Source organism: Vombatus ursinus, unplaced genomic scaffold (assembly GCF_900497805.2).
Source record: "Vombatus ursinus unplaced genomic scaffold, bare-nosed wombat genome assembly UNPS02009835.1, whole genome shotgun sequence".
Lineage (NCBI taxonomy): Eukaryota > Metazoa > Chordata > Mammalia > Diprotodontia > Vombatidae > Vombatus > Vombatus ursinus.
The window spans coordinates 9,343,776-9,359,520 of record NW_020949613.1 but is presented as its reverse complement, the minus strand read 5'-3'; positions in this window follow the sequence as shown (position 1 = coordinate 9,359,520).

Here is a 15,745-nt window from a genome sequence, read left to right as displayed (position 1 = left end):
CTATCTATCTATCTATCTATCTATCTATCTATCTATCTATCTATCTACCTATCTATCTTTCATATTTAACTTATAACTTCTTTGGTATATGGAATTTCAAGTCAGAAAAACCCTTTTTTACTAATGCATACTAATATCTGTTGTTAAAGAGTTGCTTGAGGGTCCAGAGAACTTAAATAATTTGTCTAGAGTAATAGATGTAGTACGTATCAGAGATGGGACTTGAACCCAAGTCATCCTGATTCTGAAGCCTATCCTTTATCCATTACATTGTACTACATCATACATATTTACACACATAAAACATATACACATAGTTTTTATGTATGTACTAGATAGCAGTGTAGTTAAAACTAAGAAAAACATGACTTGTCTGCTTGCCTTCATGTATATTGATTCCAAGTAAGCTGGGATACTCTCTCTCTCTCTCCTTTATATGTGTTTTACTTTTTTTTTTTTTAACATCATCCCCCCATGGCTAGAAGGGACTTAACAATCAACTCTACCTTTGTCACCACTTCTCTCCCCTCCACACTCCTTTCCTCTTAGACCAAATTTAAATGCAATCTGCTACATGAAGCATTCCTCAATACTCCTCACCCCTCATCATGAGCTAAAAGTAAGCTCTCCAATAGCAGATTTCTTTCTATGTTAAATCTATCTTTGCAAACCCATTGTCTAGAATTACCAATATTTTTCTTTAATTGTTGAATAGCAACATTTTTTAAATGTTTCTCTATGGATAAAAAGAAAAAATCTTACTTTTAAAAGTTTTAATAATTCCTCAATTTAATTTACACATACATATACATATATATGTATATGTATATACATACATATGTGTATGTGTGTGTATAATTTTAATACTGGTAGATCATAGATTATCCTTTCATGCTATATGGTGAAATTTTATACCTTTTAGGAGATATTTTAAAACATCCAAAGTTCAGTCATGCATGACCTATGTAGTCATTAGCATGTATAAATAAACCTTTGAAGTACTCAGATATTTTGCTTTAGGGGGAGCTTAGTTCTATAAACACTAATTTAGAATACTTTAACTTTCCAGGACCAGAGGGTCAAATACTCTGCCTTTAATCCTCTTTAATAGATTTTTCATACTATTTAGGCAGATTTAGACAAAGTCTTAAAAATACATTCTTCTATCTGATCCATGTTAATACTGAATGTTTTGGAAACTTTTGCTGGAAAAAAGGAAATATTCCCTGGTAACTTACTGTAGTTTAGAAAAAGAAAGGCACACATGTTTTCCTCTAAACAAACCATCAATCAACAAGATACTGGGAAGAATTTAAAATTTTGAGTCAGTGGATCTGAGTTTTAATCCCAACACTTCCATTGCTACATATCTTGCCTTGGGCAACACTTAATGTATTAGGACCTTAGGTTCCTCATTTTTATATAAAATGAAGAGGTTGTACATGATTAATTCTAAGGTCCCTTTCCATTCTCAGTCTATGTGCTATGATCCATATTGAGAAGCTCCTGCTGGGCTGAGGGAGCTGGGACTTTGTTTCTACTCCCTTTTCCTTAAGGACTCATGCATGTGGCCTGGACTTAGTTCTGCCTAGGAAGCCTTGCCTCTAGTGAGAGTGGCCAGCAAAAAAGTTGAGGTGGATAGGCTTGATTTCACATAATCTTTTCTGCTCATTAAACCTTCACTCCAGTGTTCTGGGGATAATTTTAGTGGTTCATTTCCAAGATCTTCCCAAACAAGGGAAGAAAAAATAGTTTTCAGTGTATAATACACTGTGAATCAGGTTAGGGGAAAGTATTTAATTTCTTTATATAAAAGAAACAATAAGTAACACAAATGACATATTTTAAAATAAGATTCAGTAAGTTAACTTATATGTTCTATTCAGCAAATTAACTTAACTTATAATTGATAACAATCTCTTCAGAGGTTAATTATTTAATTTCATCAGATCATATTTTGTGTTACCACTGAATAGGCATACTCCAATTCACTTCATTTCATCTAAACTAATTTTGGTTATCATCATTCTGGTAGTCATCTTCTTAGATAAAGAAACTGGCTTGCTATCAGTTGGGCCTTATGGACTTCCAGACTTCTTGTACCCACAAGGTTATATTTAAGGTTGGATACAAAGGTTATAAACTCATTCACCTATGATCAGGAAAGAACAATCACAAATGATTATGCCTGAAACTCAGAATTAGACTTGCCTAGGAAACATGTTTTAATTACTATGTACTTATGGCTGCACAGCAGCCTGGATGGGGAGTAGAGCAAGCCAGCCCTTTTTCCACACTAATAAAAACCAACATGAAATAATACTGCCTGAATTTGAAGTCAGAAGAGGAGATGTAAGGAAACTCTCCCTCTTAAATATACATCACATCTTCAGCACTTCCTATTTAGTAGTCATAAATGAACTTTCATTATCTCAAAATGTAAGCCACACAGTATGAGTGTCCTGTGGCCAGAAGCAGGCCCCCAAACTTCCATATGGTCATCTTGAAGCAGGTAGGAAAGATCTGCAAATGTTCTATGGACTGGCACCATAGACCAATTCAACCCACACATCACTCCAATAACATCATGTTGAACCCTTACTCTATATTAGATGCTAAGGGGGAATGAAAGATGTATATGGTACAGTAACTTCCCTCAAGGAATTTACATACCAGTTTGGGATATGACACAAAAATATGACACATATTTTTAATGAAGTGCTTTAGCAGAAGTGTTGACTAAATTCCTTCATCAAATTTCCTTTCTATTATTGAGTTCTTGCTTACACTTTGATTATATCTACCCAAACAGGGAACATTTTAATAGCAAGATTATATTACAGTTGCAAAGTCCTGTAAGCAAGTTGCTTGTTCAACTTTGGTTGATAAAAGGGTGTCTAGTTTTCAAGGTTAAAGTATTTCATTTTCTCATATTTTCATGGAGTGGGAAAAATTCCCCCATGGAAAGTAATAAATGAAAACCTTTTACAAGATTTTCCATATGACAAAGATTTTAGCCCCTCAATCCTCAACCACTTATCTGTTAAGATGCTCCAAGGTTAACATTTAGACTGAAATTGCAATATTTCATGTCAAAAGTCTTTTCCTATATTATTTATATGGGTCATGATGCCAAAGAACCCCCTTTAGACTTCCAGCCTGTTATAGGGCACTACAGTATTTTATGCTAATTTCCTACTAAAATCCATAATATTTTGGCTAGAGAGAATCAGTGCCATTAGTCACCTAAAAAAGTGGATTTCATTTAATTACAGCATGCTAGTTAGATTTAGATCATTTGTAAAGTAGAAACTATACATATTAATTTAAGAGCATAAAAGTAATCTTAGGGGTTGGAGAGAAGTTATAAAACATTTAACCTTTCCTTGGAAAATTCTGATTTTCTTTCATAGACTATTCCCCAGTCTCACCCTGAGGCCTCCTTAATAATTGTTACCTTTAGTTATTTCCTCGGATTCTGTTAGTATATCAAAGTCATGATGCTCAGAATTACATTTGCATGATGATGAGAATTAAATGGTTTTTAAAACTGTTTCCCCAAATTGAAGATTTTGCCATATCTAAAGTGTGAAAATTTTTAACTTCTAGTATAAAGAATATTAGTAAAGCACAATAAATTTGATGTAAAGCTTGAATTTGGAATTGTACTTCCTCTCTACAGATGAAATATATAATGGCCTCCCCCATTAACCCCACCAAAATATTGACTTAAGAATTTTAGTTATAAGAATACAGACTGCTTTCTTTCCTTGTTGCCTCTACTTCCTCTACTTTTAACCCCCTGCAGTCTGGCTTCCAAAACCATCATTCACCTGAAACTGTTTACTCCAAAGTCACCAACATTTGTTAATCTCCAAATTTAATGCCCTCTTCTCAGTCTTCATCCTCCTTGACATCTTTGCAGGATTTCACACTGTTGAGCACCCCTGGTCCTCTTTTGTCTCTGACTTTTCATGATATTGCTATCTCAATGTACTCATTGCACCTCCTGCTCAATTTTTTGATTCATCATCCTCTTATAGGTTCATATACTCCAAAATTCTTTCCTTCTGGCCCTTCAACATTTTTTACTATGCTATGTCATTTGGCAATTTCATAACTCTTATGATTTAATTACCTTCATCATAGACCTGAATCCCCAATCTATATTTCTAGACATAGTTTTTTTTCCTGAGGGTTGCATATCACAACCAGTTAGACACTTCTAACTGCATGTCCTATAGGCATCTAAAATGCAATGTATTTAAAACATAACTCATTATCTTCCCCATATTTTGCATCCACCTCTTTTCTAAACTCCCTACTGCTATCAAGGGCACCGTAAGCCTTCCTATATCAAAGGTTCATAGCCTTCACTTCTCATTTTCGGCATACACATTCAACTGATTGCCAAATGTCATTATTTCTATCTCTAACTCTTTTACATATATCTCTTTTCCTCCACTTATAAAGTTATTACCTTAGCTCAGGACTATCTCACTTCTAGCTAGATTATTGTAACAGTTTTCTAATCAATCTCCCTGCCTCATGTTTCTCCCTACCTGCCACCCAACCATTAAAGTGATTCTCTAATCAAAACATTCTAGTGGTTTCTTATTGAATCTAGGATCCAATACAATCTATTACATAAGTCTGTTCATAACCTGGCCTCTATCTTTCTATTCTTCTTATACTTTATTCCATTCTTTACATTATGCATCCATCATCACTGGTCTACCTATTCATTGCACCATATAAATAATATTACTTTCCTCATCTTCAGGTCTCTGCACTGTCTGTCCCCTGTGCTTTTCCCTTTTCATCTCTGTGTCTTAGAAATAGTTGTGCACTTATTGATACCAAGGTTGTATGGGAAACATTTCTTTTTTGGGACCAGAAATTGGGTGAGGATTTGAGTTTGTAATCATAAATCTCAGGAATAGGTGTGATGTTAACCAGCTGTAGTGGCCTAGTGGTCTCATCAAGTTAGGATTTGTGATCATTTAACTGGCTGACAAAAGGTTAGAATGAGAGAGTATAGTGGAAAAGTAGAAACCATGTGTCATTGCTTATATATTTTATGGAGGGTAGGACCACTTAGCCTAAGTAATCCCATATTGAAGTCCTATCACTTATAACTAAATCACACAATATATTTCAAAAATAGCAATCATCACTGTACTATACTCACAGAGTTTACTCTGGTCAGGAAGGAAGCCTGACCTGCAAACTCCCAAACTGACAAGACTGAGGATGAGTTTAAAGGTCTGTTCCAAAGAAAGCTATATGACCCATAAGAGGAGAGGAAAACCTAAAGATATAGGAAGAAAGCTAGAGATAAAGCATGTTGGAATAAAGGAAAGAGACTAAAAAGCAAAAAAAAAATCAGAAAGTAAAGACTAAATTAAAGCATAGCTCCTAAGAAAATAAAACAACAGTGGAACTCATTAACTCAGAAAAAAATAAGTAAAACTTCTTTAAAAGACCATAACACATTTAATAAGCATTGTGTTATGAAGTAAAATAAAAATATCCAATAAAAAGAGAATGATGTGGACTCCTAAACATCATGGAACAATAGCAAAAAACTCCAAAATAACTCAAAATAAGCAAAGCTTTAAAAAAAAAGACATAAAGCTGGAGATAATGCCTGAAACCAGAACACTTGCAGTAGAATTAGTAACAAAAAACAGCAGAGCAGATAATTTAATCCCATGGACAAGCCTTCTAAAGTAGTACTCTGAAAAATGAGACTGATATATTTAGAATTCTAAATTATGGAAATAGAAGAAATTTTGGCAGATGAGAGTCAAAAGAAAACTTAGAAAAAAACATATGGCTTCTGTATAAATCAAAGCATCCTTGAAGACTTGACAGGCAGAGATAACATAAGTGTCATAGTTGTACCAGAAAAAAAAAATTAAAGAACACGAATACAAGTAGGAAAATTGCATAGAACATTTTCGTTATAGCCGAGAAAGATTCATTATATGTATACTGGCTAAATCTGTGGGTCACTGACAGAAAAAAAAAATCCTTTTTTGAAATTTTTAGATACATAATGGTTAAATTACAGAATTTTAATAGCAAGCAAAACGTCTTGCAAGCAGATAATATAAAGAAGCCCAGCTGTTAAGGAATGGCAATATGGATCTGCTAGAACTAGTTGGTAGCCAAGAGAAAATAAGAAAAAAAGTTTGAAATAGAGTATCCCAATAGGCGATGAAGCTCAAAACGCATTTTCATTCCTGCATGCACTTTTTTGAAAGTCCAGTTATATAAACAATGAAAAATGGAATCATGTATCCATTGCTTAGGATTTTCCTTATAATTATTTGTATGCACCTTTCATATGTTCCTATTTATTTGTCATGTTTATAATGAAATATTCTGTTCTTCTCTGTTTCTTTTTTCAGGAATGCTCAAAAACCTGTTTTGTTGAAGGTCTTGATGATTAGGCTTGATTTTGCATGATATGTTATTTTAAGTTGCATTTTGGCTTCTGACAGTTACTAGATGTGAGACTCTGGCCAAGTCACTTAACTTTTCTTTGTCTTAGTTTCCTCAACCATAAAATGGGGATAATAGTAATCCCCACAAACTATTTTCAAGAGCCGCCCTATTCTGTGCATGCCACATTGATCTATTCAATCTGAGTGCAATGACTTCATTCCTGTTCAGTTGCAGCTTGTTGAATGGTGGGAAAGCCCATACAAGTAAAAATTATTAAGATATAATCAAATAAATCATTTGTCTGGGTACATTTTTAACAATACGGTTTGTCCCCTGACCAAAACAGATGATTTATATTAATAAATTCTGATAATACAGGCTGGCCCCAAGTCACTAAAGTAAAATTTAACTGGAATGATTGTGAGGTCATTGTCCTTTACAAGTATAGGATGAGTAGGCCCAATAGGACAGAAGTTTATGTGAAAAAGAACTGGCAATTTCAGTTGTTCCCAGGCTAAAACCAAGCCAGCAATGTGAAGTAGCTGTTTAGAGAGCTAATTCAAATTAATATCCAAAGACAAAAGTTAAGATTTTCATTATACATTGCATGGGTCAGACCATATCTAAAAGCTTTGAATACTTTTCAGAGCCATAACTTCATGATTTTGGGTTATATGTCTTTTGCATTTGAAGACCTTTAGTAAGGGGGCAGCTTCTATAAACCCAGCTAGCCCATTTCACTTTTGGAACTCTAATTATTTTGGAAATTCTTCCTTACATTAGGCTAAAGTAGCCTTGTTTAAACTTCCACCTTTTGCTCCAGTCCTCTTTTCTGAGTCAAGCAGGACTATTGTAATTCCTTCAAAAGGACAACACTTCTCTTCTGATGCATTTCAAGCAATTTAAATATCTATGGATAGTCAGGAGGGAAAATATGGACAATAGTAGTTGAAGGGAAATAGAATGAAAGTCTGAAAAATGAAATCAAATGATACCTTTAACCTGGACAGCAGTCATGAAAGATGAGGGATATGCTACAGGAAACCTCTCAGAGGGGGAGTCATTCAATGCATCAGTCTCTTCAAGCAGCATCTTTAGCTGCAAAGCAAAAAATGTCTCATTCCATGCCCAGAGTGGAAAAGACTTTTGGTCAGACTTTGGTGTCTTCTACTGCAGCAGCATAATCAACAAATCAGCAAACATTTATCAGGCATCCACTAGGTGCCAGACATTTTGCTAGGTTCTGAAGATCAAACATAAAATATGAAACAACAATGCCCACTCAAGCACATGTATAGGTATATACAGAATAAATATGAGGTAGCTAAATACAAGGTAGTTTAACAGGCAGGGCACTAGCAATTACAGGATCATTACAAGCAGTAGACAGCCTGGGAAAAGGATAGCCATTCACACAGGGCTATTTCTCAAATTTGATTTTCCTGTCATGATGTTCACATAACTCATCAGCCTCTGACACTAAAGCATTATTACTTCTAACAATACTTCAGATTTGTACTCCCTCTTCTAAAATGCTTTTGCTGTTTTGTGTTTCTATTCAAAAACATCATGAAAACTTCCCCCTTGATTTTACTTGTATATGTCTCCAACCACCCTTACAATTGAATTTTGCTTCATTTTTTATTGTTCTGTCTCTTAATTAGATATTGTTTTTCTTTTCCAAAATCAGCATGTGCCATTAAAGACTGCTGCTTATTGAACTGTGTTCAGCTGAAAGCAACTAATAAGATTTATGTTCTAACCAAAATAAAACTTACTAGACCAGCATTCTGATCCCAGATTCCATTTTCACTTAATTTTAAAGATATAAATTAAATTTAGCTTCCTCACTTCCTCTTCTTCACTCATTTTGGTGAGAAGGATATATATATATATATATATATATATATATGTATATAATTTTTACACTCTCTTTTAAAAATTAAATTACATGGGATAAATATAAACCCCTGTTATTTCTATGATGATGTTTCTTTAAGATGAACTTATATCCTGTGTTGGTTAGAGTTGTCCAGTTATCATGTATGTATGTATGCATGCATGCATGTATGTATGCATGTATATATGTATGTATCTCTATCTTTAAAAAGCCCCCATTTATGGCTACAAAATATTTTTCTCAGAATGATCCTATGAGCTAGGTAGAATAAATATTAATATTAACAATGGTAGCATTTATATGACATTTTCAGGTTTGTAAAATGTTTTACTTATGAGGTAGGTGCTATTAATTTTCCCTTTACAGATGAGGAAACTGTAGCTGAGACATGAAACCTAATCAAGGAACCTAATCAAAAACTAAACAAATAGTACCCATCAGAGGAAGATTTTGAACACACAACTTTCTGAGTCCAAGTCCCACACTCTTCACACTATGCCATCTTACTCCTCCCCCACTTTAGAGATTTGTTATTTTTCTCTTTACCTTATGAATCATGTTTTGATCTCTGTACTCTAAGGCATTATGTGATTATGGATTACATTCTGTTTGTGTGTGTATGTGTGTGTGTGTGTGTGTGTGTGTATGTGTAGGGAATAGGAGCTCTTTTCTCTAAGCATGTATGGGGCAATAAGCCTCTCTGATGGCATCTCATTTATTTTTCTGACATTTGGGCAGAGGTTCTTATTCTTCTAGTTGCTGTTCATCCTTTGTTTTTGAAGATGCTCACCCAGTGGCATCATGGCTGTTGTCTTGACTTGCATGTGAATTTGATTTAAGTGAGGTAGAATTGCACAAAGTCATCAGCCCCACTCTGTCCCCCAGAATCATCAAAGACCAGTGGCAAGATAAAGTCAAGATGCCTGGTTATGGCCTGTGCATGCAGTGGATGACCTTGGTGTTTCTGATATTTGACCCTGCTCATGGCCATTAGAACAATTTGTCCTCATCTGCCCAGTCTACTAGGAGAAATCTTCACATGCTTGTGGTAGACATCTCCCTAATTCACCAATGGGTTTGAGGCCTGTCAGTTACCTTCAACCTGGTTTAGATGCCAAGATGGTTTTACCAGGTTGTGGCCATTGCACATGTGACAGCTTTTTGGAGCCACAAGGGAGGGTTGGGTGAAGATGGATGCCAAAGGTGAATGAGCCCATATGTTATTAATTAAAATCTCCAAGTTCTCACTCTACTCTGAATCCATTCCATTGTCTTGAATATAATAAGTTGTCTTATAAGTTGCTAGTTAATATTGCATTGGGATATTCTTCAGATACTCTAGATAGAATCTTTAGAATTGAATGGAACTTCAAATATCTTAACCCATACTGGTGATTGAATTCTAGCTGTAATATCTATTATAAGTTGATATCTAGCCTCTTATTGAAGGCTAGTGATGGGTAACTCACTAAGATAGTCCATTTTGATTTCAGAAAGTTCTAATTATTACATGAGGCTATTTTCATTTTATATCAAGTTCGTATCTTGGTTTTTTTTTTTTTTTATAACTGCCACTTATTACTTCTATTTATGGCTTTTGGGTGAATTCACTGGAAGCCTAACCGCTCTTTAATAGTTTTTGAAATAGTTGGTGTAAGCTATTATGCAACCTTAAGTCTTCTCTTCTTTAGGCTAAACATATTCAGATCTTCCAACTGTTTCTTCCAAGAAATGAACTTCAGTCCCTTTAACATCTTAGTCCACTGGATAAATTCTGCTTTGTCAACACTCTTCCTAAAATGTGACACCCAAAATAGAACACAATATACTACTTGTAGACAGAGCAGAGAACTAGATGACAGGGCTATTACCTTTCTAATCCTGGACACCATGTTTACAAGAGCAGCTAAAGAAGCTTAAGTCATTTGGTCTTTTTTCATGAATTGATGTATAACTTTAGCTCCCATTCCTGGAGTTATTCAGCTGATTAAAAAAATCCAGGATAGGGCTACATTTAGTCCACTGAATCCCATCTTATTAGATTTAGTCTATGATTTTAGCCTGTCAAGATATTTTTATATGCTGCTTCTTTTATTCAAAATATTAATTTTCCTAACCAAGTTCATATTTCCAAATTTGATAAGCCTAAATCTACACATACATCAAAGTTATTAATTAAAGTGTTGATTCAAATATGGACCAAAGACAAATCTCTTACTTGTTCCACTTAAATCTCCCTCTAGATCAGGAGTTCTTAATCTTGGGTTTGTAGATTTGGTTTTTTTTTTAAATAATGTATTTTGAAAACTATTTAGATATAATTGGTTTTCCTTTGCAGTTTAATGTAACTTTGTACATTGTAAAGCAATGTTCTTAGAAGAGTCTAAAGGCTCACCAGATTGTTTAAGGAGTCCATAGTGCACACATACACACATACACACACACATTATGAAAGCCTATTCTATATTGACATCTATCAACTTTATTTGGACCTAGTTATTTAACTAGTCCTAAATCTACCTAATATAATTTTGTCATTTAGTCCATGTCTTATCATCTTGTCCCCAAAGATTTTAAGAGATATTGTCAAATTCCTGAATGAAATTATCTTCCTAAGGCTTAGGTCAGGCCATTTAATTGCCCTATTTCAATCCCTTAGTGGTTCATTCTTTCTTATAAGATGAAACACACATTGCTCATTATGGCTGTTCAGGTACTCTACAATATCTCTAATTTCCCTTTGTAAATAGGCTCCCATATGATCTGGACTCACACAGACTCAGTCCAATCTTGGGGGACTCCCTAAAACTTCATGTTCTCTCTTGTGATTCATTGCTCTTTGTCACCTCAGAGAATATACTGAGAAATCTCCAAATGTAGCTCAGATAGAATTCGTATCTACATTTCCACAAATGTAATACTTTGAAATTTACACAGAAATATTAATTTAAAAATGAGAAAAAGTGTATCATGTAAAGTAGGGATCACTTGGTGACTTCCCATAGACCAAATGTTTATGCCTCTTTTTGTACCTTAACCTGTGAGCTAATATTTTTTTTTTCAGTCAAAAACACGGTTTATTGAAGATTTGCCGTATTAGCCAGACTCTTAAGGAATCTGAACATCTGTGGGCTATTGGCTAGATCGTGAAAATCTGGGCACTGGATAGATTTTAGGAATCTGAGCAGTGGCTAGATTATAAGAATCCCAGCATCTTAATGGAGACAAGATGGAAATTAAATACAGAAAGCCTGTGGGAGGGATCTAGGAGTGGCCAAATAGTTTGGGGTGACAGGAGGAGGGGCCTAAGGAGATCTCAATGGGAGTGGCCAGTAAGCTGGGGTCAATAGAACTCTTGGGACCTGGACAATGGAGCCTAACTAGGATTAAGTGTGGGAAATGGCCAGGGGCCGTAGGGAGGTAAGATAAAGGAGGGGAGATTGGGTGTAGCCACAATGAAAGGCCAGTTGATGGGATTAGAGCCTCAGGCTAACACCAGAGATTTGGCCATTTGGAAAAGTCCAGAGTTTTTCCTTTCTGGGGCCCAGATCCAAACCCCATCATTCCCCCCTCAAACAAATGAAACCCAAATTCTTTTGGTGTAAGAGGAGAAGGTCTTGGCTTCTGAAACTGCTTCCTGCTGGCAAGGGACATAGAGCTGTCTCTGCCTGGAGGGGGTCCCAAAGAGGAGGTTGACTGGAACTGAGCACAGGCTGCATCCAGGCAATGATGTGGGGACATTCGCTGGTACTCACTGTTTGCTACCAACTGTAGGTGAATGGCCCATACTCTGGAAGACATAAATCTGTCAGAAAAAACTGCAGAGCCCACATATAAAACAGGGACTAGATTTAGGGCCACACTTTGAGAGGATGAAACATCCTTAGCTCTGTTTGGATTTAGATAATTCAGTTTTCCAACCATGAAGTATCAAATCTACCTTATAGCCAGATTCAGGAGTATCCAGGTGGGTAACATTCCCTTTCAAAGGAACATAATGGGGAAACTGAGCCAGGAGGATCCATCTTAGACTGAGGCTAAAATTGTCCTCTCAGGTTTTCCCAATGCTGATTTCCCACCAGTATCACCTTCTCTGAGTAGCTTGTGGCATTTCTCTCAGATTATTGGTTATCGATGGATTACGACCCATCAGACAACTCAAAATAAAATCCTATGGGCTTTTACCTCAAACAGCAAGTTTTACTAATCACAGTTTAGGAAAAACTTTTCCAGGATGTACATCTCAAACTTAAATTTGTCCTGCTGTAAAAAGCCAATCATTAGAGAATTCTATACATTTGCAAATTCTCAGCAAGTCATACATAACCCAAACAAGCTTTCTGGCTAGTTTACACATTAAAATATTAACCTATAATAGCCAAATTATTTTAGTGGGAGTCAAATTATGAAAAGTTGCTTGCCATAACTAATACAGAAAGTTCACCAATTTGAAACTTAAAACAAACCATTACCAATCAGGTGACTTCAGTTTTGTTAAATGCACTTCCAAATTACTTTACACAGAGAATCAACATCTCATCATTAACAGTTAAAACTACAAACTTAAAAGAGCATGCTTACCCAAGTTTGGAGGCTAGCTTCATTACCTTGAACAGGATGTGCTGAACCTGGGCGATGCTTCCAGGCAAAGGTTGCCCTAGGACCCAAGGCCATTGCTAAGGGGGCCCACACTGGAGTTGCTGCCCCTCTTGCCTCCTTTCTTTCCCAGGTGGGGAAGGGAGAAATCAAAGGTGAGGGGTAAAGGATGAAACTCTTCTCCTATGAGAGGGGTTAACAGATACCCTCTTGACTCAAAAGAAGGAGTGACCAGGTTGCACAGGTATTTCAAAACTCCTTAATGATCAATCACAAAACCTCTGGAATCTGCCAAAATATTTTTAGCTGTTCTAACTCTCTCTGTAACCTCCATGAAGGAGGATTCAGAGGTGCAGAGGGAAGGGAGTAAGTAAGCCTCAGGGAACCAAAAAGGAACTGCAGTTTTCCCCAAATCCCTAGCACTGTAGGAATTAACTGAATTAAGCATACACTTCTGGATAGGGCATCCATCCTTGTCCTCTATGCCACGGAAGATGTACCCAGATCCTTGGCCTTGAACTGACCCAGCATACCAAGAACCTGAGAGCATCAGGCTGAGTGTGAGACAGCCTTGTAACTGTCTGCCAGAAAAGCACCTCCAAGCCTTGGTGCTTGGAGAGTGACCCCAACTGCAGAGCAAGAAAGGAAGGGAGGGGGAAGGCTTTCATACCTTCCAGTTGTGACTGGAGAAGAGCTTGGGGTTAGGCAGTCCCCCGCATGGGCCACCAAAATGATGCGGTTTAGAGGTTCAGGGGTGCTGGGATCCCAATATCACAACATGTGGGTATTTCCTGAAAGAATTTGACCCAGGCCTTCTTTCAGCCAAAGACAAGGTTTATTAGAACATTTGTCATATTGGGTAGACTCTTAAGGAGTCTGAATTATTAGTAAGCTATTGGCTTATTGGCTAGATTATAAGAATCTAAGCAGTGGCTAGATTTTAAGAATCTAAGCCGTGGCTAGATTGTAGGAATCTGAGCAGTGGCTAGATTGTAAGAATCCCAGCTGCTAATATTTTTTCCTATTGTTAAATAAAGTTTTACTATAATTAAAATATAAAAATCATTATTAGCTCATGGATTATACAAAAACAACAGGTATTTGGCCTATGGGCTGAAGTTTGCTGACCATTGATTGTAGAGGACAGACTTTATTTCATTTCACAAAAAGTACAAAAGGCATAATAGACACAAGGGTTCTCATAAAAATGTAGAAAAATACATATATAACTCACAGTAGATTCCCTAGCACCCTTAATTTCTAGAATAACACTTCACTTATATAGGATCATACTTAGTCCCCTACAGATTTGTAGCTTGACCAATTAAGTTAGCCTTCCCCTCCTTAGGAAGACAAATATATTTTTGGACCCTTGGACTGACAGATCTTACAATAAGACCTGTACTGTCTAAATCACCCAGAGTTACACTAGGTACCAAAGTATTAGTCTTCCATTTCACTATAATGTAACATTATTCCTTTAGTACTCTTTCAACTTTAGGAATCCATGGCGGTGATTTTCTCTCTCTGAGAGACATACTACTCAGAAAATCCCTTTTCCTTGCAAGTTGAACTTAAAGTTACCTATAAGGCAACTCCAAGATTAGTACTTTGCAAGAAATCATCATTTTCAAGTTAGAACACTATCTACTGTCAGCACACTGCCAAAATCATAATTCCTCTTCACTCCACACAGTAGTTTAGGCTTCAGAAACATTGCTCATGAACTTCCTTCTTGGGCCATACACCTACCTTGGCCATTTTCTTCTTCTTTCTAATAGTAGGAACTATTAATTCTCTAGCAATTTACTTTCTATTGTCATCTCTTTGACTAAGAAATTCCATCTCTTGCCCTTTACTTGGTCCCCTTTGGAGGCACCTGCCACTGTGCTTTAGAAGAATAAATCAATGAAAAAGCACAAGGAGAAAGTAGAAAAGAGAGTAAGATTTGTGTCAGCTCTCTTTTATAAGGCCATTACAGCAGGATTGTTCTTCCACAAAAAGTCTCATCCTCCTTTGAATTTGATCCAACCAACTCATCTTGGAGTTATAATGAGTCACCTAATCAGCCAATGGATAAGGAGAGAGGAATGGATAAACAAAGGTACTAAATGAAGTTTTACCTTTAAATAATTGAATCAAATTGATTAGAGAACTTCTCTATTTAGCATCCTTTATACTAATTTCACACTACTTTTAATTTCATATTCTTTACTTTAGACAAGTTGGACTACACACTATTTCTTGAACTTGACATTCCGTATTCTACCTTTGCTTTGCACAACTCATCCACAATGCCTTGAATAAACTTCCTCTTCATCTACCTCTTTGAATCTATAGCTTTTTTCAAAGTGGCATCTCCACCTTGAAACATTCTCTGAATATCCAATGAACACCCCACTACACTCTGAGTCATGGGTGTTCTTTGCCTTTTCAAATAACTTTATATGTAAATGTGACAAACTATCTGAAGTATAAAAGATTTTTGAGGTTACAGACAATTTCATTGTTTTTGTCTTTATATTCTTAATACCTTGTACAGTACTTTCCACTTAGTAGATAGTAAATTATTTATTGAATTGAAATCTCTGTATACTGTATATATAACATCCTCAGATCTGCCATTTAAGCAACACTTATAAAAAGGACATGAGCCTAATTTGGAATGATTTGTGTCTTAAAAATGTTGATATATTTTATTTTGTTTTTATATTATCTCTCTCTTTCCCTCTAGCTTTCTATCTCTATCTATCTATCTATCTATCTATCTATCTATCTATCTATCTATCTATCTAT